Source organism: Typopeltis vanoorti, chromosome 16 (assembly GCF_054136105.1).
Source record: "Typopeltis vanoorti isolate ZY-2024b chromosome 16, IOZ_Tvanoo_1.0, whole genome shotgun sequence".
Classification (NCBI taxonomy): domain Eukaryota; kingdom Metazoa; phylum Arthropoda; class Arachnida; order Uropygi; family Thelyphonidae; genus Typopeltis; species Typopeltis vanoorti.
The window spans coordinates 8,603,192-8,630,023 of NC_143564.1; positions in this window are offsets into that span (position 1 = coordinate 8,603,192).

The following is a 26,832-nucleotide window of genomic DNA, read 5'->3' on the forward strand; positions in this document are numbered from 1 at the left end:
AATAGACATTTTAATACTGACTGAAGTATCTACGACAAACGAAGAGGCATCCTCCTACGAAATGCCACACTTCCAACAACACAAACACTGCAGACAAACAAAACGAGGCGGTGGTATAATAATATTTACCAAACATAAACTAGAAGTAACAGAAATAAACTATAAATTAGAATACGCATCGAAATTAAAAACATCAAACAAGAAAACTCCCTGATATTAAACGCAATATACAGACCACCCAACTTAAGCACCACAAAATTCCTAGAAGAACTAAACAGATGGCTTCTTCAGCCACGAAAGTAGGCACCTCAAAATACTTGATAATAATAGGATACATTAATATAAACATTAGGAACATAAATAACAACACAGAACAATACCTAGACCTATTATCGGCATATAACATAACCCCATCCATACAGTCGTATACACGAGAAGAGATAATCGGAAACACAACAACCTCAACCTGCATTGATTACATAAATATAAGGGCCCCTCCAAACAGCCACACAGCAGCCGTCATAACATGCAAACTAGCAGACCATTATTTCACAGCATTGCAGTTACACACTGAACCAGAACCCATAAAAATCACTGAGACTACAAAACAGTATCATAGCATTGTAAACGAAGCAATAGTGAACGATGAAATCAGAAAAACAGACTGGATGCAGATAGCATCTTTAGACTCTGCTGAAGCTGTATATAATAATCTTAAACTTGCATTTAACAAAATATACAACAAAGCATTAACAAAAATAAAAATACGCCCCCAAACGAAACAAAATACATGGATAACAGACAACATACTAACAGACATACAAAGAAAAGATGCCCTATGGAAACAACTTAAGAAGTCACCGAACAATATCGCTTTAAAAGCTGAATACAAAAGAAAACGGAATCTCCTAACAACCCAGATTCGAACGGCAAAAAGAAACTATTACAGCAACAAATTAACAACGGCACAGAATGACATAAAGGAAACCTGGCACCTGATTAATGAAATGCTGGACAATATACACAGAACCACTGCCACAGAAACAATAAAACACAGCTTTGCCTGCGACCCCAAATCCCTTAAACAGTTGGCAAACAACTTTAATCAGCACTTCGTGAACTCTGTCCAAAAGCTACAAGAAACAACCTTTCCTCACACATACGAACATTCTCCACTAGGTCCACGAGCAACCCAGTCGATGTGGTTCCCCACAGTAACAAAAGAAGAACTATCACTGGCAATTCAACAAATTAATCCTAACAAAGGACCGGGGATAGACGGAATCAGACCAAAAGACATCAAGAAACACTCAACCGACCTACTTCCAGTTATACAAAAACTGTTAAATAAAATCTTCGAAACGGGACATATACCTGAAACACTGAAGACTGCACTAATCACACCCATACACACAGGGAAAAAGAAACATAATAATTAATTACAGACCTATCGCCACGCTGCCTGTAATCAACCAAATCATGGAGCGCATTGTACATCAGAAACTCTCCACATACGTTGAAAAATTTCAAATCATACCCAAAACACAATATGCCTTTCAAAAAAATAAAGGAACAGCAACACTCCTGGAAGACTTCACAGATCTAATAAACGCTGCATTCGATAAAAACAGAATAACATTAGTGGTATTCATTGACCTAACAAAAGCATTTGACACACTAACACATAAAACCTTGTTAACGAAACTTACCCATATCGGAATTGGAGGTCGTCTACTCCAGTGGTTTAAAGCATACACGAAAAACAGAAAGCACATCACACGTATAGGATCAGCACACAGCAAAGAGGTACATGTAACCTGTGGAGTACAGCAAGGAGCTGTCCTATCTCCCATTCTATTTAACATATACACACACGACATAAGCCAACTCCCCCTAAAAAGTAAAATCTTCCAGTATGCAGACGACACTGCCATAGTATCCATTCACAACACTGCAAAAATCGCTTACAAAAATATGCAACACGACATCAATGAAATCACTAACTGGTTAACCGAAAACGGCATATATATAAACCCTGGAAAAACAAAGCTAATGATATTCAAAAACTCCCAAACCCTGCCCATAGAAACTAAATATCTCACTATCAAACATTCATCCTCCTATACACAAAGTGCAGAACCTAAAATCACAACCATCACACAGGTGAAAACAACACGCTACCTTGGACTTCACTTCGATGCAGATCAAAGTTGGAATAGCCATACAAACTACCTACATACCAAGCTTAGGATAATAGCAAGCAAACTATACAGATTAAAAGACATTGCCCCAACCCACATAAAAATACTAATCTATAAAGCATTATGTGAAAATATCTTAAGATATGCAATCACATCATACGCATTCTGCACAGACTACAGACTTAACAGGCTACAATGGTTGCAAGATAAAATGATAAAACTGATATTCTGGGAACAACCCACTCTTATGCAGGAAGCATGGGCAAAACACAAAATATTTAAGGTGAAACACTTACGCCACTACACAGTCATGTTAAAACACTACTACAGCCGATAGAGTAACCAGAACAACATATCAAATAACAAGACCACAGTCAACAAACTACATAACATATAAGTACAACAATCAGCAGGGCAAAGCCACCCGAAACTTCTACGTACCTGATATGATAAACAAACTGCCGTTCGACAACGGAAACTTAGGAACATACAGAGAGCTGAAACAGGCACTACATAAATATTATAGCGAGAATGAAAATTAGAGCAATTCCTGTTTCTCTCTCCCCCACCACACATACACACACACACACAAACCACGACAACCCCCCCTCTCAAAAAACTACCACTACAAGAACACAAAGAAACAAACACACCATGTCTAAATCCAACCCTATTTGCACAAAAAAAAAAAAAAGTTAAACTGTAATAGCAGTCAAAGTCTTACAAACACGTACCAACAAACAGTAAAATCAACACCTGGCTTGTGACCACTATAGGAACACAACCATGAAACCACCACCCTCTGTCATCTATTATCTTCCTCAGATAAGCTCTGCTAAGCTTCGAGGAAGAAAATTACTAACTTGCAAGTATCTGTTATACACACTTGTAATGCGTTATAAATATTATATACATATAATTACTACAGCAACTATGCATGCAATTCATCTCAGACATGAAAAAATAAAATAAAATAAAATAAAATAAAATAAAATTCTGTATAATCCTTATTTGTAAATACTATTATTGTATGTAACTTATACTGAGGCATAATAAAATGTAAAAAAAAAAAAAAAATTATTATTATTATTATTGAATTATGTGTGTATGCTGCATTACTGCATTGTATCGTGAATTGTGTGCACATTGGTGCCAATCCATATTTAGCTAGTTTAAAAAAATGTATATTCATATTTATAAATTGTACTCTGCATTTTGTATATCGAATTTTCGTACTGTACAGAAAAGATAATATGTTTTTCATTGTGTGTGTGCAGATACTCTGTGTGATAGTAAACCTTATCATTTTCATTGTAAAAACAAATAAGTCGTTTATAAAAAAAAAAAAAAAAAAAAAAATTATTATTATTATTATTATTATTATTATTATTATATTCTAAATTCAAAAATTCTGTATAAATCTTATTGTAAATATTGTAAATATTATTATTGTATGCAATTTATACTGAGACATAATAAAATGTTTAAAAAAAATTATTATTATTATTATTATTATTATTAATGGTGATAATGTTTGCTCCTTTTAATCAAGGAGCAAAATAATAAACGAAGGTTTATAAATATTAAAACGAAAGCAAATTAAGAAACTAAATAAATTTGCTGATTTACAAATAATTAATACCGAATTATTTTTACAAAAATAATAAAACAATCCATCTAATAATTTTCTAGGTTAATTGGAGGAAAACGTAGCGTCCACCCTGACTACCTCATACCTAAAACTTCATCCCATTGTTCTTATTTGAACTGATCCACAGTATTTATTCTATCATATTCACGTTTCAGTCTAAGCAGAATATCGTTCGACATAAAATAAACACTAACTTGTCTAATCCGGTCTGAATCTCATACTGAGATTAGTTTCCTGTACAAAGTGAGAAGCGCTTTTTATTCTGAAGTGCATCCGCCCAGATCAGGAATCTGTCAGTTACTTCTTCTGCTTGAATAGTTATCTTTGCTGATGTACTCAGAGATGACAGATTGCCCATCAGTCAACGCCAATAACGGCAAGGAAATTGAATAAAGCTGGAGAAATTGTTCTTAGGAGCCTCTCTTGATGAGCGGATCATTCGCGTTGATTGACAGTAGAGGCCACTTTCATCTGATATGTGAGTTGGGGCGAACCTTCAAAAGAAACTTAAAGTAAGCGGTAAAAAGCGTGTAAATAAGAAGCAACGCGAGGGAGGGGGAGGATTACGTAGATGCCGTTTATTTTCCAACTGACATAAACTGCTTTTCTAGGAAACAATACATCTGAAATTAGAAAGTCCTCGTGTTAAAATTGGATGCATTTCTCTATATTGTTTATATTTTTAAGGGAAGCATGTAGCGTAGTCTGATAAAGATTTTACGGCGAGAGATTTTCAGTTATCGGGATGGGAAATAAATTTAAAGGAAAAATTGATGAACTGTGCAATGATTTGTAATGAAGAAATGCAGTTAAGTCCTGATTTTATGTGGAATCTATTTTTTTTAAATAGCTTATCTCCTCGCTCATCAGTTATTATTATCAAGAGAGACCTCCAGGGAGTCAGACTCATCGACGGAGGCCACATACTACACACACCAGCTATCATACTTATTCTTGAATTCGTTCACACTGCTTGCACTCAGAACATCCAAAGGTAATCCATTCCAATCACGCACCACCCGCTGAGAGAAAAATCTGGCCCTTACACCTTTCTTGGTAGCCTTCATTCTCAGCTTCCAAGGATGCTCTCTCGTCCTGCCCCACCCTCCATAAATTGAAACATTCCATCAATTGAAATCGTGTATGATTCTTTTAGAAGTTTGTATGTCTCAATCATATCACCCCTCTTTCTCCTGTTTCCTAGTGTCTGCAGTCTACAAATTCTCAGTTTGTCTTTATAATCAGTATTTCACAATCCTGATATCATTTTAACACTCTCCTTTGTACTCTCTTTCCAACATATCAGAATCACAACGGAAACCAGGAGACCAGACCTGCGCAGAATAGTCGAAGTGAGGTCTTATCAAGGCCTTATAAAAAGTCAAATTAACATCCTTATCTTTACTTTTGAACGTTTTCAGAATTACAATTATCTTTTGAGTTGTATTTGCAATCTTTGCCACATGACCCCTGAACTTCAACTTTCTATCTATTAACACTCCAAGATCCCTTACTTAAGTTTCTTTTAGCCTAATCCCACCAATATAATACGACATTGGATATCTAATCATTTCTAATCGCTTGATGAGTACGACAGCAGCCTACAATGTTCGATTTCTCGTTTTACAGAAATTTTAACCCAATGAGGCAGATTAATTATTTTGTTCGCAGATATCAAAAAAGCATAAAATCCCATATGACAAATACCTAATTGGCATCTGCATATAATTGGCTTCAACTATTTCAACATAAGTTTGTCGATCTGCCAGGTTGAATTGCTTAATTATGTTAATATTAGAAAGTTTACATGAAATTACAAGTTTTGAAACACCTAAAACATAAAAAAGACTACTTCATATGAATGGAATAATGTTCATTTTCCTCACTCATTTGATGCATGAAAATCGCGCCAACAGTAAATATCGTATATTTTGTCCAGACAATACCCGAAATGTTGTCTAGAAAAATGAAGTACTTGAATGCTCAAAATATTTTATTTTAGTCTTTATCCATCCTATCTGCGGTTAATTCCTATAAGAATGTTATGATCGAACCTTATCTCAACCCTCTTCCTTCGCAGACAAAACGGCGTATATTATTATACTTGCCTCGCTGGCTGAACTGGTAGCTTTTTTCCCCACGGTTCAGCAGGTTGTTGGTTTAAACTCTCATAGTGCCATAGTCGATTTGTGTTCGAAGTCTGTCAGTTATCCTATCCCCAAAAGGGTGGTAAATAATTTTTGTCCACGCGAGCCACCAATACCATAACTTATTGAACGTCTTATTATTTGTTTACTTATCAAAATACAGAGAGAAACATAATACATCAATGTGACAGATGTATGACAACTAAAAACCACACAAAAGAAAGTTTTACAAAGCAATTTTCAAGTTTTGAAGCCAGTTTATAACTTCCATCATAACTTGTATAGTGCCCTCAAAAGCATATATCGGGCAGTCCAGTAAAAATGGTCAATAGTTTGAGAGTGATAGCTGCAGTCACAAACAGAAGAGTCGGTCCATTTCTATTTATGCTGATTGTGATTACATCTGTCATGACCATTTCTAATGCGATTTAGAGATTGTCCAAAGGTGACATGGTAGTCTAAATGCAGGTAATTTAGATGTAGGGGTCTTCCATTTATCTTTCCTTCTATCAGTAAAGTTAAAAGATTCACCTATTAATTCCTTTGCTGTTCTCCAACTAGAATTTCTTGATTATTAGTCTCCTTATAGGGAGTCTTCGTGGATAAGTAGGATAAAATTGCAACTTCCTAACTTACGCAGAAAGTTTTTCTGCGTAAGTTAGGAAGTGCGATGTTACTGATGACAGGGAGCCAATAATTTGTTGTAGATCTTTATAGTTCCCGTTGTTATTCTTATTGTTTGATTAAGTTCAATGTCCCCCTTAGAAGTATGAATACGGTTAAGCCATATTGGGGAGCAATACTCCCCAATATGGCTTAACCGCTTAATCTTGAAGTTGAAGGTCTGATAAGCAGGTGTTCCAGGTACACCTATCAGATTTTCAACCATTCATATGAATAAATTGAAGAGAGAGAGAGAGAGAGAGAGAGAGAGAGAGAAGGGGGAGGAGGAGGAGGAGGAAATATATATCAGAGAAGGATGCCAACACAACCAGTGCAGGTTACTAGATACTGCTGTGATATAATTTGGTAGACGATGCCATTTTTTTTTTTTTCGGGAAACATTTACTCCAACTTAAATATTTGATTTTTTGTGTTAATCGATTTTAGTTCTTTAACATATTTAAGCTCAAACGTTTTCCTTGTTTAATATATTTAAAAATTAGCATTCCAATAATTTTTTCATTATTCAATTTTCCGAAAATGGTGATTTTTCCCGGTGAATTATTACAATTATGATTTAATTGTATTTTACATATTACGGCTCATAATTTCGTTTTGTTCTGATGAGAGACATAGGAAATCTTATGGGTATAATAAGATTTATTGTAGAAAGCATTTAATGCAGTCTCTCTGTGATAAAAAGTAAAATCCATTTTGTTTCAGAAAGGAAAAGTTCTTTTTTGCGCATTCTAGAGATAAAGCATACTCCTCAAAAATAAATGAATGATTATTCTATTTGTTTGATATTCCTAGTTTTCATTTTCAAAAGACTATTTTGAGTCCTTTGAAAAGTGTTATGGTAACATCGCAAACATCAATGAAGAATATGCTGCTATGGCAACTTGTTCATGAAAATCTATATTAGTTGATAAAGTGCACATCCACAAATTGCATTGTCTGTAGATATCCAAACATTGCGTTCTGTAAATAAGTAGCTGATATTCTTCCAATTTGGCTTAAGGTGTGCACTTGTCCGTACCAATTGATTCATAATCTGTCTTGGTTCTGTGTCTTCCTTCCATACGATGGTTTCATTTCTTACTCTTTGCTATTTCTTATTATAGACATGCATGTGTTTGCATTTGTAACAGAAACTTCAGTCCTTTGCTTCCCTACAATATTCTAATAATTTCTTTAATATTCCCTTGATATTCGTATTAACATTTTTTTTTGTGTGCATATTGAAAAGTAATACTATTTAGTTTTACCATTGTAATTACCTCTGATACTTTTAGGATGCGTTAGGCGTTTTTGCTGTCGAAATTTTTTGGTGGTCACCAGCGTATCTAAAAGTGACATAACACTCGATTTGATAAATAAAAGAAGAACAAAAACGACAAATTAATTTGGCGACATATGCCAAAACGTTTTGTATACAAGAATGATATTGAAATTAAAAAAACGAAAAAATGGAACAAACCTGAGTACTGTAGTGAAAGCGAACCAGCAAATTCCCTGTCATATCAATTTGCTTCGTGAAAGTGTTAGTTTAGATAATTGGCACGTTCCTATTGTAGAGCATGGCGTCTGTTTTCATAATTCTTGGTTGATCTTAATCATAAAGATCAAGATTTTCATAGGTGGTTAGAGTAGCATCATTTTGCAAAATAAAAACCCATTTTAATGCATTAACGGTATCTCCTAACTTTAAACTATAGTATACAAATTACTAGTAACTGGGGAAATATTCTAAAGTTTTATTATTTTCAGAGGCAGTAAAGAAACAAAATTATTTTCAGCAAAAAATCCGAGCGATAAAAATTGTTTTTAGGAAAAAGACCGGAAAAATATTAGTTTTTAGCACAAAGCAGGAGCAACAAAATTGCTTTAATCAGGTATGAAGTTATGACATTTAATTGCGATGCTATAAGTTAACAAACGCTAATATTAAAGGTAGTATTCACATATTCAATTGTGAATACTCCAATATTTCACAGATCCACTGATCAAGTTTTCACCATTCGTTACATTTTGCTCCGTTTCCAGAGGGATCATTTTTAGACTTTCCGAGCTACTGGTACTTCTTAGAATGTACTACTGAAGAAGCGATATTTAGAAGAATAGTAAATAATTTATGGTAACGCCTTCTCGTTACACTTACTTGATATTCAGAAACATCTCTTCACTATTTACTCTACAATTCCTTTAAGGTTTCCTTTTAATCTTGGATGTTCAATTGCAACATTCCTTCTCGTATTAGGCATTTGTTATAAATTCACGTGCTCTCCACGACTCACTTCCTTCAACTTGAAAATGTATTTCCCGCACGATCAGTGCCATTATTATGAAGTTGATTTAGCGAGTGGATTCGAGATGGAACTTATTTTCATTTGCGATCTCCCGTATGTTAATCATAAGTAGCATAAGGGAGATCGTATGCTGATCGCAAAAATTAACGCTTAGAAAAGAATTTTCTTGTTTAAGAAAAAAATAATAATTTTCATAAACCCCAAAATTTTTAGGGTTTTAGTTAATTATTTTGAACTTGATCATGAAATCTAGGCTATGAAATTCAAAATTTTTACCTCGAGGATATTTTACTTTTCAATTACTTTCACCCATTTATAAGTACGTCTATGAGTTGATGAACAATATATCAATAAAACTTAATTCCTTCTGAATCAAACTTCTGTTTGTCTAATACCAGAATTCAAAGGTTCATCTTTGCAAATATCTTCATATTTTTATGCATTTATGGCAACAAACCCTCGCATATGAGTTGCACGTTTAAACTGTTTCTACGAAAAACAAAATGTTGCCTGAGAACAGATGGAAATCCAGTTTTCCGGAGTTTACTATTTCGAACAAAAGTCTTGTAAGCAACAGAATTTTTAGGACTTATTTACCTCGAGTCCTTTTCATAAGGAGTGTTTTATGCGTTTCGAATACCGTGCTAACACATTCCCCTTGCAACAAACAATTCTTTCAGTGAAAGCATTTTCCAAAAGGTCTTCGTTTAGCAACTTGATTTTCATTTAAACTAAATATCACAGCAGCAAAGAATTAATCAACAAAGGGAAAGACAGGCAAAGTCTTTCGAGAAATTAAGCTATCTGTCTCGATATTTTCAAGTACTTACCAACTCAGATGCTCTCAATTATTGCTTTCAATATTGCTAGGGGGAAAGTGTTCAAGACGAGCGCGTGCGACAACTCTAAAAGCCGACAGCCGCATCCAGAGGAACAAGCACAAGTAAATTGACTGCATCCATCTTCTTATTAGAAGTGAGATAAGGCTTTCTATCAGAAGACGTTACTTCGTTTTGTTCTTTGTTGGTCTCTTCCCGACACATCTGCCATCGATCTAGCGATGATCCATCCCTGACTATAATAATCATCGTCTTTCACTGTTGGAATGAGTCTTCTGAGCCGACATAAAACTGATAATTACATGAGAACCGTCTGTCACCATATCAGCCAAAATATTGACAAATGAATTTTGACACAGATAAGTAATATTTGTAAAATATGGTAGAATCTCAAATACTTACCAAATAAAAGATATGTAAATACTAAATGCCCAACATGTTTTTCCAAGAGAGACTAGCGTGATGTCATAAGACCAACGGCTCCCAAACTGTTTTCTCCTGGGCGTTGCAGCGAACTATTACGTATAATTTTTTCAAGCGACTCCAAAATTTTTAGGACACAAATATTTAGGTCCAAAATACTTAATAAATGGAACTGCTCGATATTTTTAGGCCTGTGTTTAGGTATTTATTTAGGACTCTGGAGGAAAATTATTGAGGCACTGAGGACGCTGTGAACCGAGAAAGTGTTTTTTAGGAAATTATGAATTAAACTAATAAGAAACAAGCAGTGTTGTTCTATTTTGATATACTGGTAATTGAATAAAAACTGAGTTTGTGGCAAGAGATTTAAAAAAAAAATCGTTAATACCTGTTAATTAATACTCTGTGAATATATCATGAATTACAGTCTCAAATAGCATGTCATCAAAATCTTCCCATCTGGGACAGTTCATTTCCAAATGTTTGATAGGCTGATGTCTGACTAGTAGACCTTAATTTTGCATTGACCCGCAATACGTCCGACACGATTATGCTAATCCTTCCAAATGTACTTTGGCATGAAAGCTATGCCGTCATAGACATTATGATGAATGAGTTATAGAAACATCCAGATGACGTTAGCTCGATAATTTTAGCTTCATAATAGCGCAATGAATGAGTAATTAGTTGTCTGCCTTCCGTCTGGTTAGCGAATTAAAATTAACCACGACTAAGCCCAACTGCCCCTTTGAGACCCGACTTTATTGCACATGTATTTGATCATGTGCTAATTGTTTTGTGTTTGAAGAATTGTTGATTAATTTAAGCAATCTTTAGAATTGTATTATTCCCCCAAAGTTAATTTTCCTTTATGTAATTATTTTAGACATCAAATGTTTGGTAAATTTAATCTCATTAGACACAGATTTCAAATTTTACCACAGTATTAGAATAAAAATGGTTTTAAGTAGTCCATAAATTCCTATATTTGTCATCTGAACGGAATTTTGGACTTTGTTTTGAATTCTGAAATACACCCACGCTGCACGTGGGTGTAGTTTAGAATTCTTACGCTTGATCATATTGGTACTTGCTAATGCTTATTTATTTTTTTATTCGTTATTCAAATATTCAGTATTAATTTGGCTTAGTCTAATGAACAATATAGTTTGGAAAAATAGCTTTTGGGTTTAGCTATTTCCTGTTTAAAACAGGTACTTATTATTTAAATGAAGGGGATATTGAATCCCACATTATTTCAAAGCCGAATAAGAAACTCAAAGAGTTTCTTATTCGGTCATAGGAGTCAAAGAGTTTCATGTCGAATATAGTAAACTATATAAGTTTCAGCGGCTTGTAGCATAAGCTAAAGCACATAGTTCAACACTAGGACAACTCCTTGCAAAGAATGTATTCAATATCCCCTTCATTTAAATAATGTTACATCGCCGAAGTGCAGTCTATTGGCTCTTTATTTTAAGTAATTTATGGGTGCACCTTTTTGACAACTCGTATAGCAAAGTATATATAGTTCTCTTGGATATAATCTCAGTATTACCTAGGTCTACCTACTCACTGATCAGACCTCAATAAAGGTCGAAACCAATCTGGGTAATGACCCTCCACTACCCAGATATTATAATGTATAACATCATACATCTCCAAGGAGATATGTTTTACATTATGGGAAATACTAAGAATAGTGATCAAAACTTTCTCCACCTTTGCAGCGAGTTGCCCTAGTGTTGAAATATGCGGTTTTTAGGCTGTGACTAAATAGCAGATATACCCATCGGCAACTGCATCTCCTCATCAACAAAGCTAGTTGAAGCACCCTGACCTAATTTCCAAGTTTGTTACACGCGCAGTTTCAGCTAACTTGACTTTCAGATCTGTCAAAATTATGGATCTCGAACTTTGTGCTTGATCGCTGTTTGTTGCCGAATAACTTAGTTCTTGACTGAGCTAATCGGGGACAAAATCTCTTTGACTCTCACCCTTATAGGTCATATTTACGTATATTACGTTGTAGATATCGAAGTGAAAAATAATATTGCAGAATTAGCTTCTCATAATTGATGCGAGGCTCTAATCCAAGAATCTACCAGAAATATAGAATAAGTCATAATAATAAAGAAGTCAGTATTTTGCAGGACATACACATAGCTTAATAACATCCCTCGGAATCGAATGTAATGTTGTCAAATGAACATGTTGAAGACATGAAAACAGTTCGTTTAGTTGGTAGGGAAGAGTTGGGAAGAGTAGGCTGTTTCCTTTGTGTTTCACTGATGTTGATGTTTGCATCCATATATACAAGGTGCTCATAAAAAGACCGAACGTTTGGTGAAGGGACTTTATTGCCCAGTTTACAACATTTTAACCACTCTCCCTTCAAAGCAGTCCCTTCTACTAGCGATATACCGTTCTCAACGTTTCTTCTACTGTTGGAATGAACTTTGTGTGAATGAGCGCAGTTCTCTTATCGCATTTTCCGGAATCTCCTCTATGGTTTGGAAACGACGTCTTTTCAAAGTGATTATAAGTTTCCCAAATAGGAAAACGTCTGCTAGGGCTAATTCCGGAGACACAACGGGTGGAGCACAACAGATGTCTGATTGTCATAACGCAACATCCAAGTCTGTTTTTCCCACAATTCAGGCTTCTTCCTACGCACAGAATTTCTCAAATGCGCTAAAGCCTCCTGATGCAATTCTTTGTTTACTTTCAGACCACGTAGTACAATTCATAAAGGACAATGCCTTTCCAATCAAAAAACACAACGAACATCACCTTGATCTTTCAGCGATACATCCATCGACGCTTAAACCACTCATAGCAGCATTGCGTTGAGTTCATACAGTCGTACCCGAAAATGCTTGGTTAAGCAATCGAAATGTCTTTGTAAACTCACACACACACACACACACACACATTGTTCTTCAAGCTCTTTCATTGTCTGCACTAGCTAACTTCAGCGGATGTAACTCGACGACTAATGCTCATAGCAGAACGGGTCAAATCGGAGTCTGTTGTCAAAACCTGCCACTAGGTGATCTTAGTAACCGCAACGCGCTCTCTGTCTAGGTTTTCGCGTTGTTTAAAATGTTTTGTCTTTTTTTTTTTTTTTTTTTTTAACACGCCTCGTATATGTGTGTGTTTGTGTGAAAATATTAAATTAAATCCGAATGTTGTTGGTCGAATTAGGGAAAAAGTGTCTGGAAGATGAATGCATTCTCCATAGCATCGATCTATGGAAAAATACGTGCAATACGCACGGTAGGTAACGAAGCATTAGATTGTAACTTGAATGATAGCCCTTTGAATGCGGCACCGGTGTTAAGGTTAAATGTCCGTATAACTATAACGAAAAGAAATCCTATTTTATGATATTTCATTTGCACTTTCTCTCTCTCTCTCTCTCTCTCTCTCTCTCTCTCTCTAGGACACCTCATGCAATTCTGCAGTTTAAACACTCCCTTGGGCAATTTTATGAGAGAGCACGCGTTAAAAGAAATTATTCCTGCCCACCTCCACTATTCTTCGCTAATTAATGCAGATAGAAAAGGGCCGGAACTTTCCGAAATTGACAATCCTGATTCTCCTAAAACCAAAATTATCCTCTTTAGAAGGAAATTAGACAACGTTTATAGGGGCAGATGTTCAACTGCAATACGAAACAAAGCTCTTTAATTGGAAAGAGAGAAATTTTGCTGTGGACAGCAGTATTCACGTTAGTACTCTTTTGAGAGAGGTTTATATGCTCATTAACAAATGCAGCCTATTGAGGTTCACATTCAGACTATTATCAACACTCGCAAAGCATCATAAGAGGTTAAACAATAAGGTCATGAAATTTTCTCACAGCGCTCTCAATGATGTTTGCAGAATCTCGGTTATTACGTTTGAGAAGAATTAAAATTTTAAACGTTGCTGTCAGTACTCTTCTGCAGATCGTTTATTGGATATATTTTATTATCCAAAAAAGAAAAGTATAAGGTGATAAATGTCTGAAAAAAATATCAGTAGATTTTTAAATGAAACAAAATAACGCGATATATTTTTACCAATATATTTTGCTTTTATGAATGTTTACAAGAACCCTTCCTACAAATAACCTAATATGTTCCGATTCGTTAGGCACAAAATTCCTTTCTACTAAACTATGCCTTTAGTTCATTTAGTCAAGATTGGCTGGGATTGTACTTCTACAAATTTATGTTTCGTTCCTTTCAAGCTGTATACAAATCGGTATCCTTGATACCGATGACATTAATAAAACCCCTTTTATTTTCTACTTGCGGAACTCATCAATGCCAAAGCATGCACTTCAGAGATAGTACTGAAAATTTAAATTAACAACGGTCCTTTCATATGGCATAACTTGTAAAGGAAACATGAGAGAGAGAGAGAGAGAGAGAGAGAGAGAGAGAGAGAGCATCCTTGATGGCTTCTTGTAATTGGAAAAGTCTCTGCCGCAGTCATACGACCTAATAATGAGTGATCCCGGAACAGTCGTTGAATTGTCCGACATAAACGAGGAGAGGATGCTATAAGAGCCATCTGCTGGTCGGTATATCGTTTCGACCTAAAACATTAAGCCAATGCAATAATGACATAGTGGCGGCTCTGTTTACAGAGAGAGCTTGCACAGATGGAGCTCTGCCAGCAACGAAACTTCTCTCATAGCGTTACTCGAAACTGCAGGCGATGTTGAGCCGACGAACAAAGCTCGTTACCGTTCTTAGTATTCGGGAAGCAGTTAGCAACAGAACTTGAGAAAATTACCGATAGGGATTAATAAAATTCTTGGCCAAGAAAGGAAATATAAGATTTGCTTGTGATTTACTTCGCCTGTGTCATTAGAAATTAAATAATTTAACGGAACTTGTTACAAACAGTTGCCTTTTTGGATGGGACTATCTCAAATAACGCACAGTCGAAGGGATGCTAACTGAATCCGCAATTAAAGTTTTGGATTTCTTAAAAAAACGCGTTTTTCCTATATTTATACGCTTAGACGTTTTATTCTAGGATTTAACTGCAAAGAAAATATCTTATTCACCTATAAATGTTATGAAAAAGCTTGATTTTGTTTTCTTCTAGATATTATTTCGATTCGAATGCTTGGTTTGAAAGGATGAATGTGCAGTTATTGTCAAAGATGAATTCACGGTTGAATAATCCAAGCGAAGGCTTTTCCTAAACTAAAGAATTTTCACAGACTTCATGAGTTTTAGGCAAGAGAGCAAAAACAGATGCTGAAAGCAAAGCTTTTAGGTTGGACAAGTGACTTTTGCACTGGATTTTATTTGTATTTGTTCGCAAATAAAAATATCTTTCTAAACTAGAGTGAAAATAGAATAGCATGCATTACGATTAAAAAAATAGTTCATATGCATGATTAATGCAAACCCTTAATCTTGGAAACAATAGAAGATTCAAGTATCATTGAAGAATATGAAAACACAAAACGATTTGTCAGTAATATCAGCCTGTAGTTAATGGGCAAGTTGGCGTTTTATCCGAAACATCTTAGCGTGAGTCCAATGTCTCATGTCCATTAATCGCGTGGGTTCTTCAGGCAGATTTTAGTGGGATGAGAAACCTCAATTTCCAAGGGGGAGCTCATTTCCATATGAGACGGATTAAATTAACATTTAGGTGGTTTTTACGAACTTAGTCTAGAGGATCAATATTTATGGAATAAGGTATTCTCACAGACGCATTTTAACACATAAATATCAACAAGGTTAAGAATATACGGTTTGAAAGCACTTTTTTCTGTCATCTATTAAAATAAAGACCCGCAAAAAACATCAAACTGAAAAACATCGTTTACATCGCAGTAATTGCTACTATTTGTTCTCTGTGTTTGTAGAACTTCAGTAGCATTCACCAGTATTTCATACTATTAGACCATATTTTAGGTTGCTTTAGTATACTAAAGCAACTACAAACTGGGACTGTTGTATACTTTCGTATACAATAGTCCCAGGAAATTGTAAATCAGCTGATGTGACTCACAGGCAGTCCAGAATCAGAAAGGTATATGCGCCAAATGCTCCTGCTATACCTCCGATAGCAAACGTGTTTAAGAACAGTGTTAAAATTGACATGTTTTTCATTTTATGATAATTACACTCGGTAACGATTGTAAACCTAGTGGGGACATTTATTCTGTGCATTGTGTAATCCTGAAACATTCTAATGTAGACACAAATTGGAACTTTGTAAGCTGCTCCTAGACTGCTTAAGCAGGGTGGATTTTTCTCGTCGATAAGTGATAATTGTCTGCTGTTTAAACCAATTAGTTCAATAACCACAGCCATAGTAAGGGTGAAGGGCTCAAGATCAGGAACCCTCTCTGTTCTGTGCTATCCTGAAATATCGCGGAATTGATGAATATATATATATATATATATATATATATATATATACCAAATGAGAAATCATATTTATATTGTATCTTGAATTGTAGTCATAGTGGTTATATGTGAAAATGTATTTTGCTGTGGGTCTATATTCTCTGTTATCTACAGGCCGCGGATTTTGCGTAGCATCCAGAAATTTTTGTTTTTCATTTCCTCAATTCCTTGACCCTCTCAGCGCAGATGCCGTCACTGTTGTTTTATTGCTTTCATTTCCAGTATATAATAAAACAAATTGTGTTTTTGTCCTCATGGTAATCATCAATTGACTTTATAAACACCAGCCTTTATCTCTTTAATACAGAATTACCTTTCGGGTAGATTGGGCTGTTTATTTGGTGCACATTTCTGCTCTCATCTCTTCCTCGCATTTTTTTCCCATCTCAACTGATGAAAAATGATGGGAATTTTTAAAAGTTTAATTTCTTGTTCAGAGAAGCGCGTATGCACATACACTCAAAGAGTTTTACAGAGTACTGTGAAAATAATGAAATCCCGAGAAGCTTGCATCACCTACACGCATTCTTAAGTGGAGTTTTCTTATAAAACTAGTTTTTCCATTTTTCTCCGTTTTAACAAATTACTTTGTTTTTAATTCTCCCATGTAATAAGTCAAATTAGAGCGAAGTAGTTTTTTGTTCATTTTTCCATATTTTAATTTTGAATATGTTGTTTCTTTAATTTAATGTGGCGTTTCAGTTTTCTAAGTTATTCTTCTTTATATTTCGAATATGGGAAGGAGTGCCCACCAAGAAAAACTTTCACAGTTAATGCACAGCGAATGGAATAAAATTAGCAGTGAAAACAAAAGTTCTGTTTAAATCTATTCAGCTGATTTTGCAATGGACAACGTGAACACTCTGCATTAAATAAATATAAAAATAATTGAAATAAAATAAAAATAAATGAAATGCGAAAATATTTCTAACCATACTATAGTAGACTTTTCAGCTCTAGTAGAAAAATATCGTTTATGCAATTCCCTGCTGAATTCTGTTATATTGCAATCGGTTACAATCGTATATCGAATTGGGTAGTTGATATTCAGGGCATAAAGAGGATGGTGTTTGTGACTCCTTGTTATGGGGTTGGTTAGTGTGAGCATGAGTGGATCCTCTATTCTCCACTGAACACATCTTCACTTCTGGTTCTTACCTGGGAATAAAGTTCGAACCGAGTATAGCCTTATATGACGCGTCACGATGTATTTGGACTATTCCATCAAGACAAGCTCTGTGTTAAAAGACTCGCTTTATGCCAGCATGGTCCCAAGAAATATGTGTTTCTGTATTCGCCTAATATTTCTGATTTGAATCCTAGGAGGTGAGCGCTCTCCTGCACCTTATCCTGTGTGCTTTGCCCTGAAGGACAATGTCCGTGGTCTAATGTAGTCAGTGCCAAGACGGATACAAGCTTATTTCGATCAAAGGAAGCCTGACATTTTCCTAGTTAGGTAGTCATGATGTTTTAGCTGATGCGTATGACTTTGAAGCCAGTAAGTTGTGACTGTTAATTTCGTTCGTTTCCCTTTCTTGTTGGTCTCTCAAACATCGTAGCTGCATTTAAGACAGTACTTCCACATGAACTGCTCTCCCATCAGACACTCTGCTTATTATTTTGAACACAACTCCCAGCTTTTCTACTGGTATTAGTATAATTTCAGAATATTCGTTAAGACTAAGAAGTAAACTTGGCATTTACTCTAATAATAATGGATTCTTCTATTTGATCGAAATTGTTTATGCGTATCTTGAAACCCAGCATTTCGTTGGTGTTTATAACTGCTTTTACACAACCAAATGTTCTGAAGTGATTTTTAAATTCAGAATTTGCCTCAATTTTAGTAGGCTAAAACAAGAGGGATTTTTCCCTGTAGGGTTTTTGTTGCTAGGTTTCAATGTTTCTATTACAATCCTTTGTTTGTAATAGGAAAAAAATATGTTTTTTTTTATTGAGAAACGTTAAATAACTATTCATTTCCTCACTATCAAAAAAAAGTGCAACTCGACTTTCGTTTGGTTTTTACATAATCGACACTCATTAAAACTTTGCTTGTAATGTAAATAACTACGCTTATCGGATACAAACTTGTGTAATTAAACAACAAAAAATATCTTGGCACCATTGGCTAACTTAATTTCTTATAAAACGGGAAGCTGCACGCAGATGACTTGCTAGACGATTTCGTCTTTTACAGCACCATAATTTTTTATACAGTAAAATGTGTTTTAAGTTAGAGCGGAAAGGCACGTACCGGGATAATATCAACTCGTTAAAGAAATAAGCTGTCACCTTCAGTTATGAAGTGTGAATGGGGAGATAAAAAATACGATTTTGTTGTTGAGAATTGCGACCTAATCCCATACATGATTTATTTGGTTGCATGTAGAAGGGATTGGGAAGTGAAAATAACATACTTCAGGACATTACACCCTCTGTCAAAATAGAAACAGAACCTTTCGAAAATAGAAGAAACTAGTCACGCCACCTGTTGTATTTTTATGTTGTCGAAAGCGGCAATCTTCATTAGTGTTGTGTCAACTGTTTATGACATTTGTTTCATTCTTTCACGAATTGCTTAAAACGAAATAAATGAGTTTCGAAGTCCTCTTAAACAATAAAATATGATCTGTAATTTCCCCTTTTGAAAATTAATTGTTTTAGTATAATAGCAAAAATTTCAATAAGATTACAGGTTCGGTTTATTTACTAATCCACCAAACATCTACTTGGTTAAAAAATCCCTTTAATTTGCTGTAATACCTCGAGGTTGAATGGTCACTTCTAATTCTACCTGATCAACAAGGTCAACTCTCTTATGCATCTTCTGCCGTGCTTGATAAGCTAAATGAATATTTTTTTTTGCAGTTTTAAACTCCCCAATAATTTGACTTTAAATCACATTGCCGTAAATTGTAGTTTACGTTTTAAATTTCTAAGCGAACTAGCCCGCTGAGAAATTTAGAAGTGGCATTATTATTCTTTTAACTAGGAGAAGATTAGACGATTATATTTTTTCTTTGCTTCTGAATCTTATTATAAATGTGCATCGGTAAAAGGGACTGTGGTAAATTTGATAACATTAATTTTTTTTCATCCCTGATCAGTTACGATATGCATGTATTGCAGGAAAATTAACTAACTTCTGATTCTCGTAATTAAATCCGTGATGAAATATTATTTTCATGCTCTATTCGTATCCTAAATGTATTCAGTTGTTGATTTTTACAGTATTAAATCACATGCAAAACGTCCTGTGAACTACATGTTTGTTTCTTAATTTTCATTTCCCCTTCCTGAGACAATATAATTTTGAAACAGCGAATTGCTCAACACGTTGAGGAATCCCACTCAATCCAATGTTGACAATGTCAAAAAAGGATATATGGAATCTGAGGGATTACTTAAAAGAGATTTTCGGAGAATTAATGACCTGCTTAATAAAAACTTGATGACACATATTAACAAAATCCTTTCAAGAGGTGTTTCAAGTTTTTCTTAATGAGGTCTTTCACAGTAGAAGATGTAATGCGATTTTGTTGGTTGGTAAAGAAAAGACTTCCAGGTCACTATTCAGAATTGGAGGGGATCCTGTTTAAAAGTAGTCAGTGTGTCGCTTTGTTTTCTGTAAGGAATTTAGTTGAGTTTTCCGTTAATCGTGCAAAATTCTTTCAGAATATGGTTCAGATTATAAATTTTGCTCTGTTGTCTAACTCGTCAAATGATATTTGACGAGTTAGACAACTCGTCAAATATCATTGAACTGTGGTCCGCGAGGTTAGCCTAGCGGCTATACGATTCGCAACGATATGTGTGAGGAAGGAGTGTCCTACATTCGATTGCCGTCGACGACGTGAGGAGCTTAAGGATCTTCTTCAGCCATAGCCAAGTTAGCTGGTCTTGGGCGTGGACAGCAGGGTTTTTTCCCCAAGATTAACTGGGGGTTTTTCATCCGCAAGCAGGCAAACAGGCCTCGTGAACACACAAGGATACAGTCAGGAATACTTAAGACAAATCCTCCAGCCATATGTCTAAATTGTCAGCTATGCCGGACCGGAGCCCGGAAAAATAGGGAGGATTGGGGTTGTGCCGTACCTCCCCGTAAAAGGGGCTCACGGCCCGTTGAATCACAATACGAACTGAATTAATTGAAGTGTGCATAACATCCTCCGTATTTGTTCCACAATCGTGAGATAAAACCTGCATCTCACTTTTATGGCATATGTTTCAAAGTAGGAAATTGGAAAGGAAATAGGAAGTGGTTAGAAATATTTCTCACATTCCAACTCCTATCACCTCAAATTGACCAGGAGTGCATCCATCTTAGAACTATAGCTAAACTCTGTTTTTGGACATTGGATATTATTGCATATCATCGGGGGGGGGGGAGACGGGGTATTCTCCATATAAATACTGATTAGTGTCACTAAACATCAACAGCTCAGCAAACTTCTAGCAGTAATCGTGATCTACGATATCGAGTTGAGTCATCTCCATTGTCAGCATCCATTACTCAATAGATTCCGAGACAATCGATTCCAAGGGGTTCGATGCTCAAATGGAAATCGATGAAAGGTTAAGCATGAAGACTGAAATTCTCGTAACAGCAGAACATCTTTTTTACTTGGCTAAATTTTGCCAAGGTGGTCGCCGACCTCAGATAGGAGATGGCACTCAAAGAAGAAGGTAATAAAAGATGATGGATCTATAATAACCATTATCTAAAATTCTTATTTTGCTGTTATTAGGAACTTATTATCTGTTGTTCATTTTGTGTGATGGAATGCTAAGCCATTATAGTTAAAACGTAATTCAATGACTTACTGTCATTGAATTACGTTTTAACTACCGTCCGATACCGCTTAGTTCAGATAATCAATTACTTTACTAACCCTACATGCTGATTCAATTAAGGCAACTTCGCTATCCGCGGTCCCCTCGAGAAAAGGTTAGTTCGTTAGATGTGAGCTTGCTGCAAATTCTACTGATCATTTAACAAGATCGCGATGCTTTAAAAGCGATTTGTGTTGGAATTTTTGGGCAACTGATTATTATAAAGTACTGCAGTGCTATATCTTAATTAGAGCGGCACTGGAAAGGAAAAATTATTTTTAGACTTGTTTATATTCAGTTGCAACAATGCTGCCAAATATGAAGCTAGTTAACTGTGGCCAAATATGAAGCATAAAATTAACCATCACTGGTTAATTGCATAAAAGAAACGGTAATTTAAATATTACAGAAAATAGTAAATCGGCAACCAGCTCAATCATTTTAATGACTATTTCTGAAGCGTAACTGTGTTGAAGGATAGAATAAACGCTGAATATTCAAAATCTCTAATTGCATCGACTGAGAATTTAAAGCCATTCGAAGAATGAACCCATTTGTATATTGCTATGAGGGACATTTCAGGCGACTTAAAACTGGATAACTATTACATCATTATCATCTATTAATATCACTTAGACGGTACAAATTCAGACAGATAAGTTATTTTGAATCGATTTAAAACTAATCGAATTTTAATTTGCAATTGGTTATTTATAAAGTAGCATGGATGTTTGGTTGCTTTTGGGTACACGTAATGTAACTCAATTTGAATCGAAAGAATAAATAAATTAAATGAATGAACGACCATCAGACAACTTTTGTAAAAAATAGTAAATCGGCAACCAGCTAAATTATTTTAATAACTAATTCTGAAGCTTGAAAATTGTTATGCAGTAACAATTTTCAAGCGAAGATGAATTCGGAGTTGTCGATCGTAATGTTTGGGATTGAACCGAAAATAGCGAGATTAGCTTATTCTGGCCAGTTTGATGTGTTCTAAACATGTTCCTGTGTTTCGTTTGAGCCAAAGGTATCAATGGAAAAGTCTATCTATCTCGTATTTGTGAATGTGGGACCAACAAATATTGTTTTCGTAGGTTTTAAGTGTGTGTGTGTGTGTGTGTGTGTGTGTGTGTGTGTGTGTGTGTGTGTGTGTGTGTGTGTCCTGTATTTTTCAAACCTAATGTCCATTGGAAGTCTTTCATCTACTTCATGTGTATGCCTAATCGCACTTCAGTTTAATGAATGATCTCACTTGTGTTGAATTCGAAATTTTTTTGTGATTTAATCAGAAATGGAATCACATTACACATATTTTAGATTTAATTCTTAAGGCGAACCGCATCTCAGGCATTTGACTTTTTGTTTATAAATAATGCTTTATTATAACTTTGTTATAAATTATATATAATTAAGTTTAGTATAAATAATAGTTGTGTTATTCGTGTGTTTGTATATTCAATTTTTCATTCTACTACTGTTTAAAGAATATTTCCAAATGTGTATTTTCTAATTTAAGATTCGATTTAAGATTCGATTCATTCCATCTGCTCTTTGAAATGCCTTCTTCACGTGGTTTTTCTCATAGACTCTCTACTGAAGAAACAAATCAGCGGGTCCTTTTGCACCTTAGCCCAGATATGATAGAGTTTGTAACATCACAACTGCAAGATTTATATGTAATCATATTATTGCCCTTCGTGACTTTATTAGCAGAAGATTAGCAGTACATGTTGTGAGTACAGCTGTCTAAGATTTATTATTGCATATGATATGATTGACATTTTCCGGTTGTTTTTTGAGACAGAATCTCTTCATAGAAACTTGTATATCTCTTCATAGAATCTTCGTAGGAACTGGTCTTTTGTCAATATTGAGGTTTACTCAATTATAGCGACATCAATGTCTGTAGTTTATTATCCGTCTACGTTACTCGATTTATTTTATGCTAAAAAAACTGCATTAACACATGACGAGCGCAACCCGTTTACTGTCGTTATAGGATTGACTTGGAAGTGCACAGTTTGAGACATAATCCGTGCAGCGAATTCTTGGCGAATATGAAATAGAATTTTAAATTCAGTGCAGATATATCTTCGTTTCATTTACATTTCGACAGCAACCGCGTGCTCGTTAGTATAACCGTGCAGAATGTGTCTGTATACTGGTTTACATTACTATATTTTTATATTGAAAATATATATTGAAAAATGTTATTTGATCAATCCTTTTGTTAGAAACTCTACATCAGTACATTTATGAAAATTGTCATTCGTACAAATAGCAAATAACAATTTCAATAATAAACTGGATCAACGGCTTTAAAAACACTTTGAAGGGGTGTCTAGTAAATGTACCACTCTTTTCTCTGCATTAAACAATTGCATAACTTGCACACTCATGAGCTGTGGTTCAGAAAGCCAACGAAATGTGTCTATGGGAAACGCATAATATTTATTAAATAATCGATCCTAATTATGAAAACATAGACATTGGTTCAGATCAGCATTGTTAGGTGTTAAATTTGAATTCAAAGTGTAGTTTCAAGGAAATGAAATTACATTGACCGAGGTGTGATAAGTTGATCACCTTATTCTTCTGATAGCAAAGAATTACATTTTAATTTTTTAAAATCATTTAATTCGCAGAAGGTTTTACAATAAAATTTTCTTCTCTTTTTCTCTCTCCCTCTGCAACAAGAAGATGCAAAATATTTGGAAAGGCCTTCTTGCATTTTTCCTCGCCATTTTTGATATGAAGATTGATCACGTTTTTCTGTTATAATTCCTTGACAGCTCGAGAAAATGCTTCTAAGGATGATATGAAGACATTGTCGTTTATATTAGTCAGATATCAAAAGAAAAAAATAAATATTCGAATATTCCATATCAATGCCGAAGGAAGAAATCCTCAGTTCAAGAGTGCGATGAGGAATATTAAAGATCTTCGATCCAATTTGTAATCGTGCTTGAATATTCGTATAAATAACAATGAAAATATGTCATTAACCCATCTTCTCGTTGAAATATGTTTCAGAAATATAGCGGAAAGCTTATTGATTACGTTTTAGATCATAATCGATAGGCTCTTTTGTCATTTTATGGGTATATGTGGTCAGGCAAAAGCAAAGAGTTCACCCAAAGTGAAGTCATGGCCACAACCACACACACTGTAATCGCTCTGAACTGGTAAACGACTCGACAGAATAACGAAGAGATTGCATATCTCTTCATTCATTCATAAAAGGAAACTTCTTATGAATTACTTAAAGAATAATAGTCAAGAAAATATTTAAGGTAGTCTTCTTGTATTAATATTGCTGTAATATAAAATGAAACTCAAATGCTGTTAATGATTAGGATCAGAAATCACACTGAAGTTAATATTGAATCAAAGATAAAATCGTGGTGAAATGTTGAGGAATCCCACATCGAATTTGAACAAAATAGAAGATACTTCTAACACTGATTATCTGATTAATTTTGAAGAAATAAAATTCAAAACTCAATGAGCTTTCGGGTGGATGCATTTTCGGGAACCTAAAGAAGGAATGAATTATCAGTACTCATTGACTGATAATAAAACCAGCCTTCAAATATGCTTCCTGCTCAATATCATGACAAAACTAAAGTTAAAATCTTCATTACACAGTATAATGGACAAAAGGTTTTCCAAACTTTTACACCCAGCTATACATGGACACACAAGACATACTGCAGATGGTCTGTTTCCATTCTGTCATCTTTAACGATGCCGACATCCCCTATTTGGCAAAAGCATTATCGGCGTCATCTCCGATTAGTCCGCTGGCGCAAGATAGTCGGCATGAACCGCACGTTACATATTTTGAATGGTTCGCAAATGCCATTGAAAAATCATTCATTTCTTATAAGAATCGAGTCCTTTGTGAATTTTATTGACAAAACAAACGTGGATGTGTTCCCTCACTTTCGTATACTTCTTAAATGAGCAACATATTTTACAACGGCGCTGGAAATCGTTTTAAGAGCAATTTGGATGTCAACATATTCAAACATCGGGACATTAAGCACCACAAGGAAAACTTAGATTCGGATTGAACAGTTGGTAACATTAAACTATGAGTGCAATGATTATGAGACTGCATTTACAAAACAGTTTTGCAAATTTCAATTTGTCTTGAAAAATTTTATTCCTTCATTATGAAGGAATACTTGTGTTGTTTCTCTTTTGCTAATTTTGGCAAATCACTCTCATTAGATAACTGGTGAGAACTGTAATTGTCTTATGTGTTTTCCTTTATTTGCCATGCCTGATAGGTGAGGGTGTCACCGCCTACAAATTAAAAACGTGCGTTGAAGTGCTTTTTGTTTTTTTGCATTTGAAGAAACATAACATATCCACCTTTATAACTGTTCGAGATTTGCTATTTATTTGAACAAACTGCATCCAAACCTTTATCGACAACATCGAAACAAAAACTCGTTTGTCTAAACTAAGGCACTAATACAGTAATTGTTTCCATTAATGCTACCGGCTAATTAAAGAATCTATAAAATATCAGCATACTTGAACATAGCTGTCGTAACAACATTTATAAAGAAATATAAAATCTTAGATAACATAACTTATTATCGCATAGTAATAAATGCACATAAACCATGCTGACCCATCTAGGTTTCAAATCCATTCTCTTGTTTGTCGCAGATTGTTTTATTTAATAGACAGTCGGCTACATTCAAGTTACCAAAACACAAAAGAGCACTTTGCTGATTTTATTATGAAAGAGAAACTTGATTTTCTTATCGCTCCAAAGTTGCTCTTTGAACTGTCCAACTTCCTGACTGGACCGCTGTGGAAGAAGAATTTGTTTCCCGTGAGACCAATAAAAGGTGTCCCGACTACTTTCTGAAACAAAGAGCTACGATTACCTTAGCTTACTGAACAGGGGATTTGTCATGGTATTGTAAGGGACAACTGGATTACGTAGTCCCCATTAGGTGCAGCTGGTGCCTCCCATGCTGCTCTCACGGGCAGCGTAACATACAGAAACTACACACTGCTAAAATGAGGAGATGCGGTTTGCTTTTCATCCATTTGAGAGTGATTAAACTGAAGGGAAAATAAGTCAATACTCTTCGCTAATTCAATCGTAATGTTGCTTACTGCAACGAAGATGAGGGATATGAACCGAGCACGAGACAACTGCTGTTCTCCACAACATAAATTAAGAGCATCCGTGGAATGATCTTTTTAAAATACTTTATCATTTCAACACAGCTTTTCGGAACAGCTGTCGGTGATGCATTATAGGGGATGCTAACTTGATGACGGATATTGGGATTGAGTTTGATGA